The sequence below is a fragment of the Cnephaeus nilssonii genome, assembly GCF_951640355.1.
Source record: "Cnephaeus nilssonii genome assembly, chromosome: 7".
Taxonomy (NCBI): domain Eukaryota; kingdom Metazoa; phylum Chordata; class Mammalia; order Chiroptera; family Vespertilionidae; genus Cnephaeus; species Cnephaeus nilssonii.
The window spans coordinates 67,003,091-67,013,841 of NC_137078.1; positions in this window are offsets into that span (position 1 = coordinate 67,003,091).

Below are 10,751 nucleotides of genomic sequence, written 5' to 3' on the forward strand. Positions count from 1 at the left end.
ACACTGCTCTCCTCTCCACCACACTGTCCTAACCTTCCCTTAATTTCTCAAGCAAAGCAGAAGTTTTATATAACTTGATTGGAAGGTTTAGGGACAATAGGGGGGCGGGGATTAGAGAATAACATAATCTCTGCTATTTGTGGCTTCCCTTAGAGTCCAAGTCTAAATCCATTCTGAGATCACGTTCAAAGCATTCCCTGCCTACCTCCCTGTCCATCTCTGCAGCGGGAGAGGCCAGCTCACACCCACCCATCCCTGCCCTCGCCAGGGATCCCCTGAAGATGTCTGCCTTAGAATTTTGGACCAGCCACCAGAAGGCCTGATGAGAAGGAGTGTCCTCTCATTCCAAGTGTGGGGGCCACTCCTGCCAATATCAGGGTGGACGGCTGCCTGGAGGGTAGACAATAGGAATGTCCACTTCCCTATCTTCACAAAGACGAGGCCCAGTTTTAAGTGCCCCAATGACAATCGCATCAGAAAGCAACAACTGAACAACAACCAGCACGTTCCCCACAGTCTGTGTCATTTAGCTTTATAGCCTGGGAGCACATCCATAACTGAGCGCGTGTGAGGTACACACAGCCCAGTCCAGTTAATGGTTACCATGGGTCTTGCAACCCTCTCCCAGCAGTGTGGGCCTGCACACCTTTCTAGGTTCTCAGCTTAAACCATCTGGAACTGTTATTAAATAAGAATGCGCACACACATAAGCACAATGAAGTCTAACTTGTACCAAGCAATACAATATTTATCTCTTTTTTTTTTTTGTTTTTAAAAAAGGAAAATAAAATCTACAGAGACGCAGCACTCACCACAACCACATTTGACAATTTACATGACCAAATTTCTACTTCACGCTACTTAGACATTCCCCCAAGAGGAATTGGGGGGGGGGGGTACTTGTGTTAGAAGATGTCCCTCAATGGCCAGTTCTTGTGTTTTCCCACAAGCAGAATCATATGTAGATTTAAAAAATGTAATGCATTCCCATGACTCCTACTTTGGAAGTTACAAAATGATATACAATGAAAAGTCTCCTTCCCACCCTGTCTCCACCCGGCCACCTCCACCCAGAGGACCCAGTGGCCAGTTTCCTAAATCCCTTTGCAGAGATATTTTTGCATTTGCAACTGAGTGTGCATACATGGTCTTCCCCCACTCCTTTTAAAAACGTGAATGAGAGCACACTATGCTGTTTTGCACCTCACCTTTTTAGCCTAACAATCTATCTTTCAGATCATTCCATAATATCTTATAAAAACACTAGAGGTCCAGTGCACGAATTTGTGCATGGGTGGGGTCCGGCCAGCCTGCCCCAATGGGGGCCGATTTGGGCTGGGCTGACAGGGGGAGGGGCCATGGGAGGTTGGCCAGCCCCGCCCCCGATTGGGGGGCGGTTGGGGGTGGGACAGGTGGGGTGGCTGCAGGAGGTTGGCTGGCCAGCCCTGCCCCCAATTGAGGTGGGGGGGCCAACTGGGGGCAGGGCCAGCAGGGGGGAGGGGCCACGGGAGATTGGGGGGGCCTATCGGGGCCCTGATAGGACTGGTTGGCTGCCACAGTATGCGTCATAGTGACGGGTCGTTCCGGTCGTTCCAGTTGTTCCAGTGTTCCAGTCGCTTGGCTTTTATATAAATAGGTTCTTATTCTTTCCCATCCCAGAAGATACATTGGATATATCCCAGTATGTTTAAACATCCTCTATTTATTGACATTTAGTTTGTTTCTAGTTCTTTACCATTACAAACAATGCTACGATTAATTCCTGTATGTTCATGCATGTGTATAATTGCATCTACAGAATGAACTCCTAGGGGTGGAGCTGCTGGGACACAGGGGATGTGCAGATGGACTCTGATGTTGCCAAACTGCCATCAAGAGAGCTGAACCAATTGACACCCAACCCTCCCCCAGCAGTGTGGGCAGTTGGCTTCCATTTATCTTTGCCAACAGAGTATGTCATCAAACTTTTTATCAAGACCAGTCTGGCAGGTGAAAAAAAGATCTTAGGGAAGTCTTAATTTGCCTTTCTTTAATTAAAATTATGAATATCTTTTCATATGTTTAAGAGCTATCTATGTATTTCCTATTCTAGGAATTATTTGTTTTATATCCTTTGCTCTTTTTGGAGGGTGGTAGAGTGTTGATCTCTGTAATTGATTTTCAGGACTTATATTTTAAAGGACATTTACCTTTGCCTGTGATATGAGTTGTTGAAAGTATTTTTTTCCAGTTCTTTATTTGCCCTTCAATATTATATTATAAACATTTTTGCATGTTAACTTTTCCATATAAACTTTAGAGTTTGTGTAGTTCCTAAAAATCCTATTGATATGTCTATTGAGTATTATTGCCATGAATACAATTTATATTTTTGTATAGCCAAATTTATTTATTTCCTTTATTTGTGGCTTCTCAGTTTTGTCACATTTAAAAAGTCATTCTTGTTCTGAGATTATGAAATCATTCTCCTTCTCTGAAATAAGCCAGTCAGAGAAAAACAAGTATCTTATGGAAACTAATGAACAAAATAAACTAACAAACAAAATAGAAACAGACTCATAGATACAGAGAAAAGGCTGACAGCTGTCAGAGCAGAATAGGGTTGGGGGGTTGGGTGAAAAAGGTGAAGGGATTAAGAAAAAACACACACTTCACAGACAATAAAGAGGGAAAGGGGGGTGGAGAAGGTAGAAGAGGGTAAAGGAGGGTAGAAGAGGGTAAATGGTGATGGAAGGTGACTTGATTTTGGGTGGTGAACACACAGTACAATATATGGTGATGTATTATAGAATTGTACACCTGAAACCTATATAATTTTATTTAATCAGTTACCCCAATAGATTCAATAAAATAAAAAATCATTCTCTTTCTATGCTTCTTATAATACTTTTAACGTTACATTAAAATCTTTGACCCACTTGGAATTTTTCCTGGGATAGCAGCTTCCACCCTATTGTCTCCTTTGCTCCCCTAATACACCCGATGCTCTATGGCGGCACGTGGCTGAAATATGTTGTTTCCTGCTGCTAAGCACTGGGAGATACTGGCTGAACCCATGGCAATGGCTCATGTTTCTCAACCTTAAACCTGGTGGATCTCAGGGGACCTCACAACCCTCTGTCTGTGGGGAAGAAATCACCCAGAAGACTCCACAGTCTCTGATGAGGAGTTTTTCTTTCTTTCTTTCTTTCTTTCTTTCTTTCTTTCTTTCTTTCTTTCTTTCTTTCTTTCTTCCTTCCTTCCTTCCTTCCTTCCTTCCTTCCTTCCTTCCTTTCTAGTAAACTTAAAAATTTATTTTAGAGAGAGGAAGGGAGAGAGAGAGAAACATCGATCTCTTGCCTCCTGTATGTGCCCTGACTGGGATTCAACCTGCAACCTGGGTATGTGCTCTGACTGGGTGGTGGGAATCAAACCCACCAACTTTTGATGTGCAGGAGATGCTCTAACACTGAGCCACCTGGCCAGTGCTGATGAGTTTTATAGACTATTCAGAGAACCATTTTTATTTACATTTATTCTATTTTTTCCCATTTTTCCTTTCTCTCGGATTATTCTGGTAATTTTGGGGTTTATTCTAGTACTTTATCATAAACAAAAACCCAAGCTCTTTTAAAAGATTTTAGGAAGTAGAGAATAGAGTTTTAAAAAACCATATAGAAATTTCCTAGCACAACCACTAAGAATATTTGAGTCCTCTGTTATAATCTTTCCTACATGGACTTTTATTTTACATAGTTGAGACGATACATGATACACAAGTTGTAACCTATTTTTCTACCCCCAAATAGCTTACAAGTATATGCTCACATTAGGGTAAAGTATTGATATGCATCATTTTTAGGGCTTTAGACTTCAGAGAAGAGAATGTGCTATAGTATAATTTATGTAGCCAGCCTTCATTGTTGAGCAGGTAGGTTGTTTCTACATGTTTGTTATTACACACAATGATGCATGGAGCTCTGTACAGATGATAAAATTACTGGAACAAATTTTAAGGAACCTGGTCCAAACTTCCAGACTAAAGCCTGTATTTCTAGAGAAGGAGAAATGGAAGCTGAGAACAAGTAAAAATCTTGCTTTCACCCACATTGTTTCCTCGGTGGTGCTACAAGTTCCTCTGGTAGGAGAACCCTGCCTGGGCCCTTAAATATTGTTGTTGTTTATGAGCTCTTTGCAGTATTGTGATATGAATTAAAAGTATAGCTAATGTTGAATAGAGAGAAACAGAGCTGGAGAGAGGAAGGGAAAGACAGTGAGATCAAATGTTAGGGAAAGATACCACTTTGAACCACATCCATAGCTCTCCTGTATGCTGTAGTTTTCCATCTTAAAGTCTCCACTAGGAACTTTGGTGTTGGAGAAACGGTGATGTCTCAAAGCCAGGAAAATGAGGTCTGAGGACTCAGACGTGTGCCCAGACACAGGGTAGAGTTGGCCAAGGCAGAGTAAGGCTGGGCTGGACAGCGGTCAACTGCTCTAGGGTTGGTCCATCTCACAGATGGACTCTAGGTGGCGCTGTGGCTGTAAAAGTTTTGGGCTGAGGAATTTTGGCAAAGCTGTCAGGACTCTGGGAAGAAAGGAAGGGAGAGAAGAAAAAAAGAGAAGAATAGTGGACTGGAGAGAAGGAAAGCTGGGAGGGAGGTAGGGGGAGAGAGAGAGAGAGAGAGAGAGAGAGAGAGAGAGAGAGAGAGAGAGAGAGAGAGAGGACAAATAACACAGAAAGAGAGAAAGGGGAAAGAGAGGTGCCCCAGCATGTGCTTGTGCTTGGTCTGGACGAAATGGAATAAGCTGAGGGCTTATTCATTCGCTCAACAAGCATTTACCAAGGTCCACTCCAGGCCTGTTACTGTGGTAGATAGTGGAGATAAAATGGTGGACTGAGCAGCTTATTCTCAAGGTCATGTTGCACATGAAAAGTGAGAGTGGCCAACATTACTTAACCTACACATGAGTAGATATTGGCACACTTGAGATGGACCCTGAAGAAAGAATTGAGGATCCTTGAGGGTCATGATTAATGAGGTAGCCTGGTTTTGGAGGGAGGGGAGAATTGTCAGAGGCAATCACCCAAGGGAAGCTACTGGAGGTGAGATTTGAAAGTAGTGAAGGGAGAGAGGAGGAAGAGGGCATTCTAGGCAGAAAGAACACACACAGAGGGCTGTAGTGAGAAGAAACAGGACGGAGAATCAAGGTCGAACCAGAGAGAGGAAGACAGGGTTGGAGAGGAAACTGGAGAGGAAACAGGTTCTGTCCATACAGCACCTTATTCACACCAGAGATTTTGGTCTTTATCTTAAGAGCGTGGAAAGGGGCTGAAGGGTGTAATGTAAGGTAGGGGTCATGCTCAGAGTTGCTTTTGGAGATCACTCTGGTTCAAATGTGGAAACTGAGGGGTTGTTGAGAAGCTATGAGGTAATGAATTGAGTTACTTCAGTAGGTAGTGGCCATAGAAATGGAGGGGAATACACATGTTGAAATGTTGAGGGGTAGAGTTGATAAAACATAGTCAGTGAGAAAGATGATACCTACTGCTAAACTCCCGACATTGACACCTGTTGAGACTGTGCATCATGGAAGATGACCAAGTTTGTGAGGGAAATCATGATATTGACTTTGGAACAGTAGGGACAACTGTTCTCTCTTCCTGGTGTTCCTGCCTCCACACAGGGAATAGGGACTCCCACCCTTTCAGAAGAGTCAGGAAGAGAAGCTTCCTCCTCCCTCATAAAGAAGGAAGGTGACTTATCTTATAGTGAGATTAAAATGACCATGTGTGCCCTAGCTGGTTAGGCTCAGTGCATAGAGCGTCGGCCTGCAGACCAAAGGGTCTTGGGTTCAATTCTGGTCAAGGGCATGTACCACGACTGCATGCTTCTCCCTGGCCTGGGCCCTGGTCAGGGCGTGTGCAGGAGGTAAACAATTTATATGTTTCTCTCTCATAGGTATTTCTCTCTGTCTTTCCCTCTCTCTCTAAAAATCAATGGAAAAATATCCTCAGGTGAGGATTATAAAAACAAATAAAATAAAATAAAATAAACCCGACCAGGTGTGACTGCCACCTTCTCTTGTTGGACTCAGCCTGTCTATAGGAATGAAAGGTTCTACTCTGCTCTTTCATGTGGAGAGCCCAAGGGGGCAGGGTCTCACCTGCTTCTTGAGGTTGTCTGGAGGTCAGACTCTCTTTGCTCCCAATATTGTGTCTCAGTGGCTATAAAGATATGATTCTGAAGAATTGTGTTTGCTCAGTTGGGTGGATCACTCCAAGGACTTGTGTTGGGGTAAGTTTCAGGAAGGATTGTGGATACATATTTCAGCAGAATTTTCAATCCAGATTCCCCAGTACTAAAGCTGCTATTTTTATCTGCACCTATTTGAATCACATGCCTTGCTTTTAGTTAGTTCAGAATAGAAGGAAAGGGGTTGACTTGTTGCCTTAGAGACACCTAATAGATCTGAACCTTGGAGAAGAGGTCTGGGCCAGAGAGATAAGTGTGCGTCGCCAGCCATGAGATCAGAATGGAGGAGAGAAGAGGCTCTTAGTCTGAGTGTTGAGGAACTCCAGCATTTAAAGGCTGAGAAGGAAGATGATCTTGCAAAGCAGACCAAGCAGGAAGGGTAGAGGGAAAATCAGGGGAAGGTGGTAGCACTGAAGCCTGTAGAAGAGGGTGTTTAAAGAAGGAGGGAGTGAGCAATAGCAAAGAGGAATGTTATTTTTAGCGATGGGGAGGCTGATGGTGACTTTAGCAACAAGTCCTGTTTGGGAGGGTGATGGGGGCTGTATAAGCCAGATTGCAGTGGGAGAAGAGAGTGTGGGAGGTGGAACAGAGGTAGCTGGTGTAGACAGCTCTTCTGGGAAGTTTGTGGGAGGTGTAGGTGTAGACACCTGTCATTCCTTTTGGTCGCCCAGTAACTGCCTCACGTCCCTATGTTTGGGGAATTCCCTATCTATGAATCTTGCTGAAAGGCAGAGCCCTCCTCCCAGTAGATATGAGAAAGGTGCCAGATACTTGTCTTCCCAGCTGGCCTTTAGCTGGGATGAGCATTAGACAGGGCCAACCAATCAGAAGCATCACTTGAAATCAGGGATTAGTGAAGCACAAGAGGAAGGACATGGAGGGATGCTTTCTGAGAGCAATGCTGGTTGTAAAAAGAAGAGTGCCTGGGCCAGCAGGGCTGGTGATGGTGGTGTGAATGGGCCTCACCCTGGCACCAAAAGAAAGGCCAGTGATGGTGGTGGTTATAGAAGCATACCCAAACTACTGATCTCTCCACCTTCCTGGCAATCTGTAAGCCAACCAAATTATCTATCTATCTATCTATCTATCTATCTATCTATCTATCTATCTATCTATCCATCCATCCATATTATCAATATATATCTACCTCTATCTTTCTATCTATGTATATATATATATATAATCTTGAAAATCAATATTAGGTACAGTCTAGGTACTCAGAATGAACTTAAGGCACCATTCAATGAGTTTTGACAATGTATGTGCCTGTGTAACCACTATTCTCATCAATACATAGAACACGTTCATCACCCAGAAGGTTTCCTTGTGCCTCTTTGTGCTCCACCACCCCTGCTCCCAAGGAACCACTTATTAGTTTATGTCTATAGATCAGTTTTATCTGTTCTAGAGTTTCATATAAATTCAATCAATATTTTTGTGTCTGGCTTCTTTCTTTCCGCTTAATATTTTTCATACTTATCCATGTTGATGAGTGTTATCAGTAGTCCATTCCTTTTTGCTGCTTAGTGTTCTGCTTTACTTAACATACCACCATGTGTTCAGCTTCTCACCTGTTGGTGGATATTAAAGTTATGTCCACTTTTTGGCTACTATGAACATTTGTGTACAGGTTCTTTTGTGGACATAAGTTTTAATATTCATTTAATCATTTTTTTTAAATCAGCAAGAGCTTGTTTCTGTAACTAGCTAAGAAATCTGACTACAGTAGAAGGGTGAAGGGAAATAAGCTGGAAGGGGGTGTTGGGTCAAGGAAAAGATTTTATTTTTAAGATGCAAACGATTTAAACAGGCTTCAACAATGGTGCTCATGACTGGTTGAGAGGGAACTATTGAGAGAAAAGAAAAGCTAATTTCTGTGAAGGTGGGAGGGAAGTGGTTCTGCATTCTGGGCCCAGGAGCAGCTCGGATGGGGTGAGGCAGAGCCTCCAGAGGAGCAAGGGGGAATGAGGAGAGAGTGGAGTAGGTGCGATGCAAGTGCCTAGGTAGCCGGAAGGTGAGGGAGCTTTCATCTGAGGGTTTCACACGGGGCCAGAAAGAAAGATCTTTACTTCCGATTCCAGGCATATTCTGAGGAGCACGTATTATTTATCTGCGGTCCTTGGCGCCCAGCCGGGACCAACACAGCACGCCTCTGAGGCTGGCCAACGGGTCAGTCCCTGAGTTAGGGCTTGGGGGCCAGACCTTCACATTGCCTGTAATTATGCACATCCTGTTAAAATATGTAACCATAATTTCACCGCAAACAGAACTTTTCAACATTTGCACCACAAATATCTTTTGAGAGTGGGCTCTGAGCCAGTCAGTGGAGATGGAGCAGTCGCGACTGTGCAGCGAAGGCGGGAGCCATGAGGAGCTTATTATGTTCCAGTGCTGGTGCTGCCGGTAAGTGCGGACATCAGGCACCGAAAGACATCTGAATACAATGTCAGGTAGTCCATAGTGACACGGAGAAAACTAATACAGGGTACCGGGGGAAGAGAGTCCCGAGGCAGTATTTTATATGGGATGACCAGGGAAGGCCTCTGAGAAGGTGACATTTAAGGAAAGATGTGACGAGGGTGAGAGGAAGTAGCAAAATCTAGGGCAGTGATGGGCAACCTTTTGAGCTTGGTGTGTCAAACTTCGCCAAAAAACTGAGCAAAACTCGGGTAGTGTGTCACTTTGAGGAAAAAACTAACTCCAAGACTCTAGTCGCAAATGTTTCATCCTCAGGAGCAGCAAATGTTTCATCCTCGGCATGCGGCCGCGTGTCATCAGAAATGGCTATGCGTGTCAGTGCTGACACGCCTGTCATAGGTTCGCCATCACTGATCTAGGGGAAGAGCCTTCTGGGGAGGAAGAACAGAAAGTGCGAAATCCTAACACTTAAAGATACTAGGGATGCTCAAGGAATGATGAGACCAATATGGTTGGCAGGGAGTAAGCAAGGAGAAGAGGGTGGGGGATGACATAGGAGGCACTGGGATAGGGCTGGGCCACAGTCAGCAATGGGGACTTCATTCTAAATCTGAGGGGGAAGCATGGGGTGTACTGAGCAGGGGACTGCCATGATCTTTACAGTTACACGTATTACGTGATCTTAGGGAGTGTAGCTTGGGGTGTGTAGCAACAGGGAGGCTGGAGAGATGAGGGTGGTCCAGCCCAGGGCAGTAGCAGCTGGGGGTGAGAGTGGTCCATGCTTGCATATATCCTGATGGTAGAAGTAACAGGATGGAAAAGATGTAGGAGGTGAGGGGAGAACAATCAAATTGACTCCATGGTGTCTGCTCTGAGGGACCAAGTTTTGAATATGGAGATACTTGCTGATGTCCAAGTGCAGAGGTCCTGGTGGTAGCTGGATGCCAGGGTAGAGTCCGGGCTGGTATGTAGCTTTGAGACTCATCACGGAGTATTGAGAGCCATGTGACTGGCGAGGTCACTGAGAGAGTGTGTGTGGACAGAGAAGAGGCCGGCACGGAGAGAGCCATTAAAAGATCTGGCTGCATATAAATGCGATTATGTACGTCAGACTGACGTGAGCTGGAAGTGGGCAGGTAGTGCAGTGTGATGGGGGGTCTCGGCTGAAGGAGGACCTGCCTGGCCATCCCGGAGGGGCTGGCAGTGAGTACATCTGGACAGGCAGAGCCCTCGGCTCCAGAAGGCAGGGGCTGGGGCTGGGGCAGCCTCTGGCTTTGAGAGTGGAAAAAGCACAGATGTAGAGTCTTGTGGGCCTTAAATCTCATTCTTGCATCCACTTCCTGGCTGTGAGGTCCCAGGAAAGGCCCCTCATCTTTCCAAGCCTCAGTGTCTGTGTCTGTAAAACAGGGCCAGGGGCACTGACCTCTCAGTGCCAGCCACCTGCATGGAAACACCCGGAGAACGAGGGTCCTAAGAGAGTGGGTGCCGATGGATGGCGGATACGGGCCTTTTCCAGGTGTTGACTTGGCTCTCTCCCCACTCCAGGATCTGGACACTAATGGTCTACCCAGCACAGGCATGCCCACTCCATAAAATCTTGGACTTTTGTGTTGGGAGTGTTTGAGTCAGACCCTGGCAGGAGAATTATGCAGCGCTTACCATGTTAACACATCATAAACAGATGGGATGGGTCTGAAGCTCCACAACAGTGACTTCTGCGATGGTCCCCCAGACCCCTTATAAATGAACTGGTAAGAACAGCGACCAGGGCATCGAGGGCAGATGGTCTGCTTTGGGTTCTTTTTCACCTTGTCCCAGCTAATGCTGCTGAGATGGCTGACTCCACTGGCCTGGTTTCCAAATGTCACCTTCTGATTGATCTGCTTGGATTCAGAGGGTACAAAGAAGACCCAGCTTTAATTTAGTTTTCCAACCATTCCCACCAACTGACTATCTGGGCCCTCCGCATCCCTGGATGACCTATTTTGTAGACCCAATAGCTTTCCCTGTTACTGTCAGGAATTAGAAGAGTCGCCTTTTCAGGCATTAAAACCTCTCATCTAATAAAAAGAAATCTGCATTTCTCATCAAATGCAA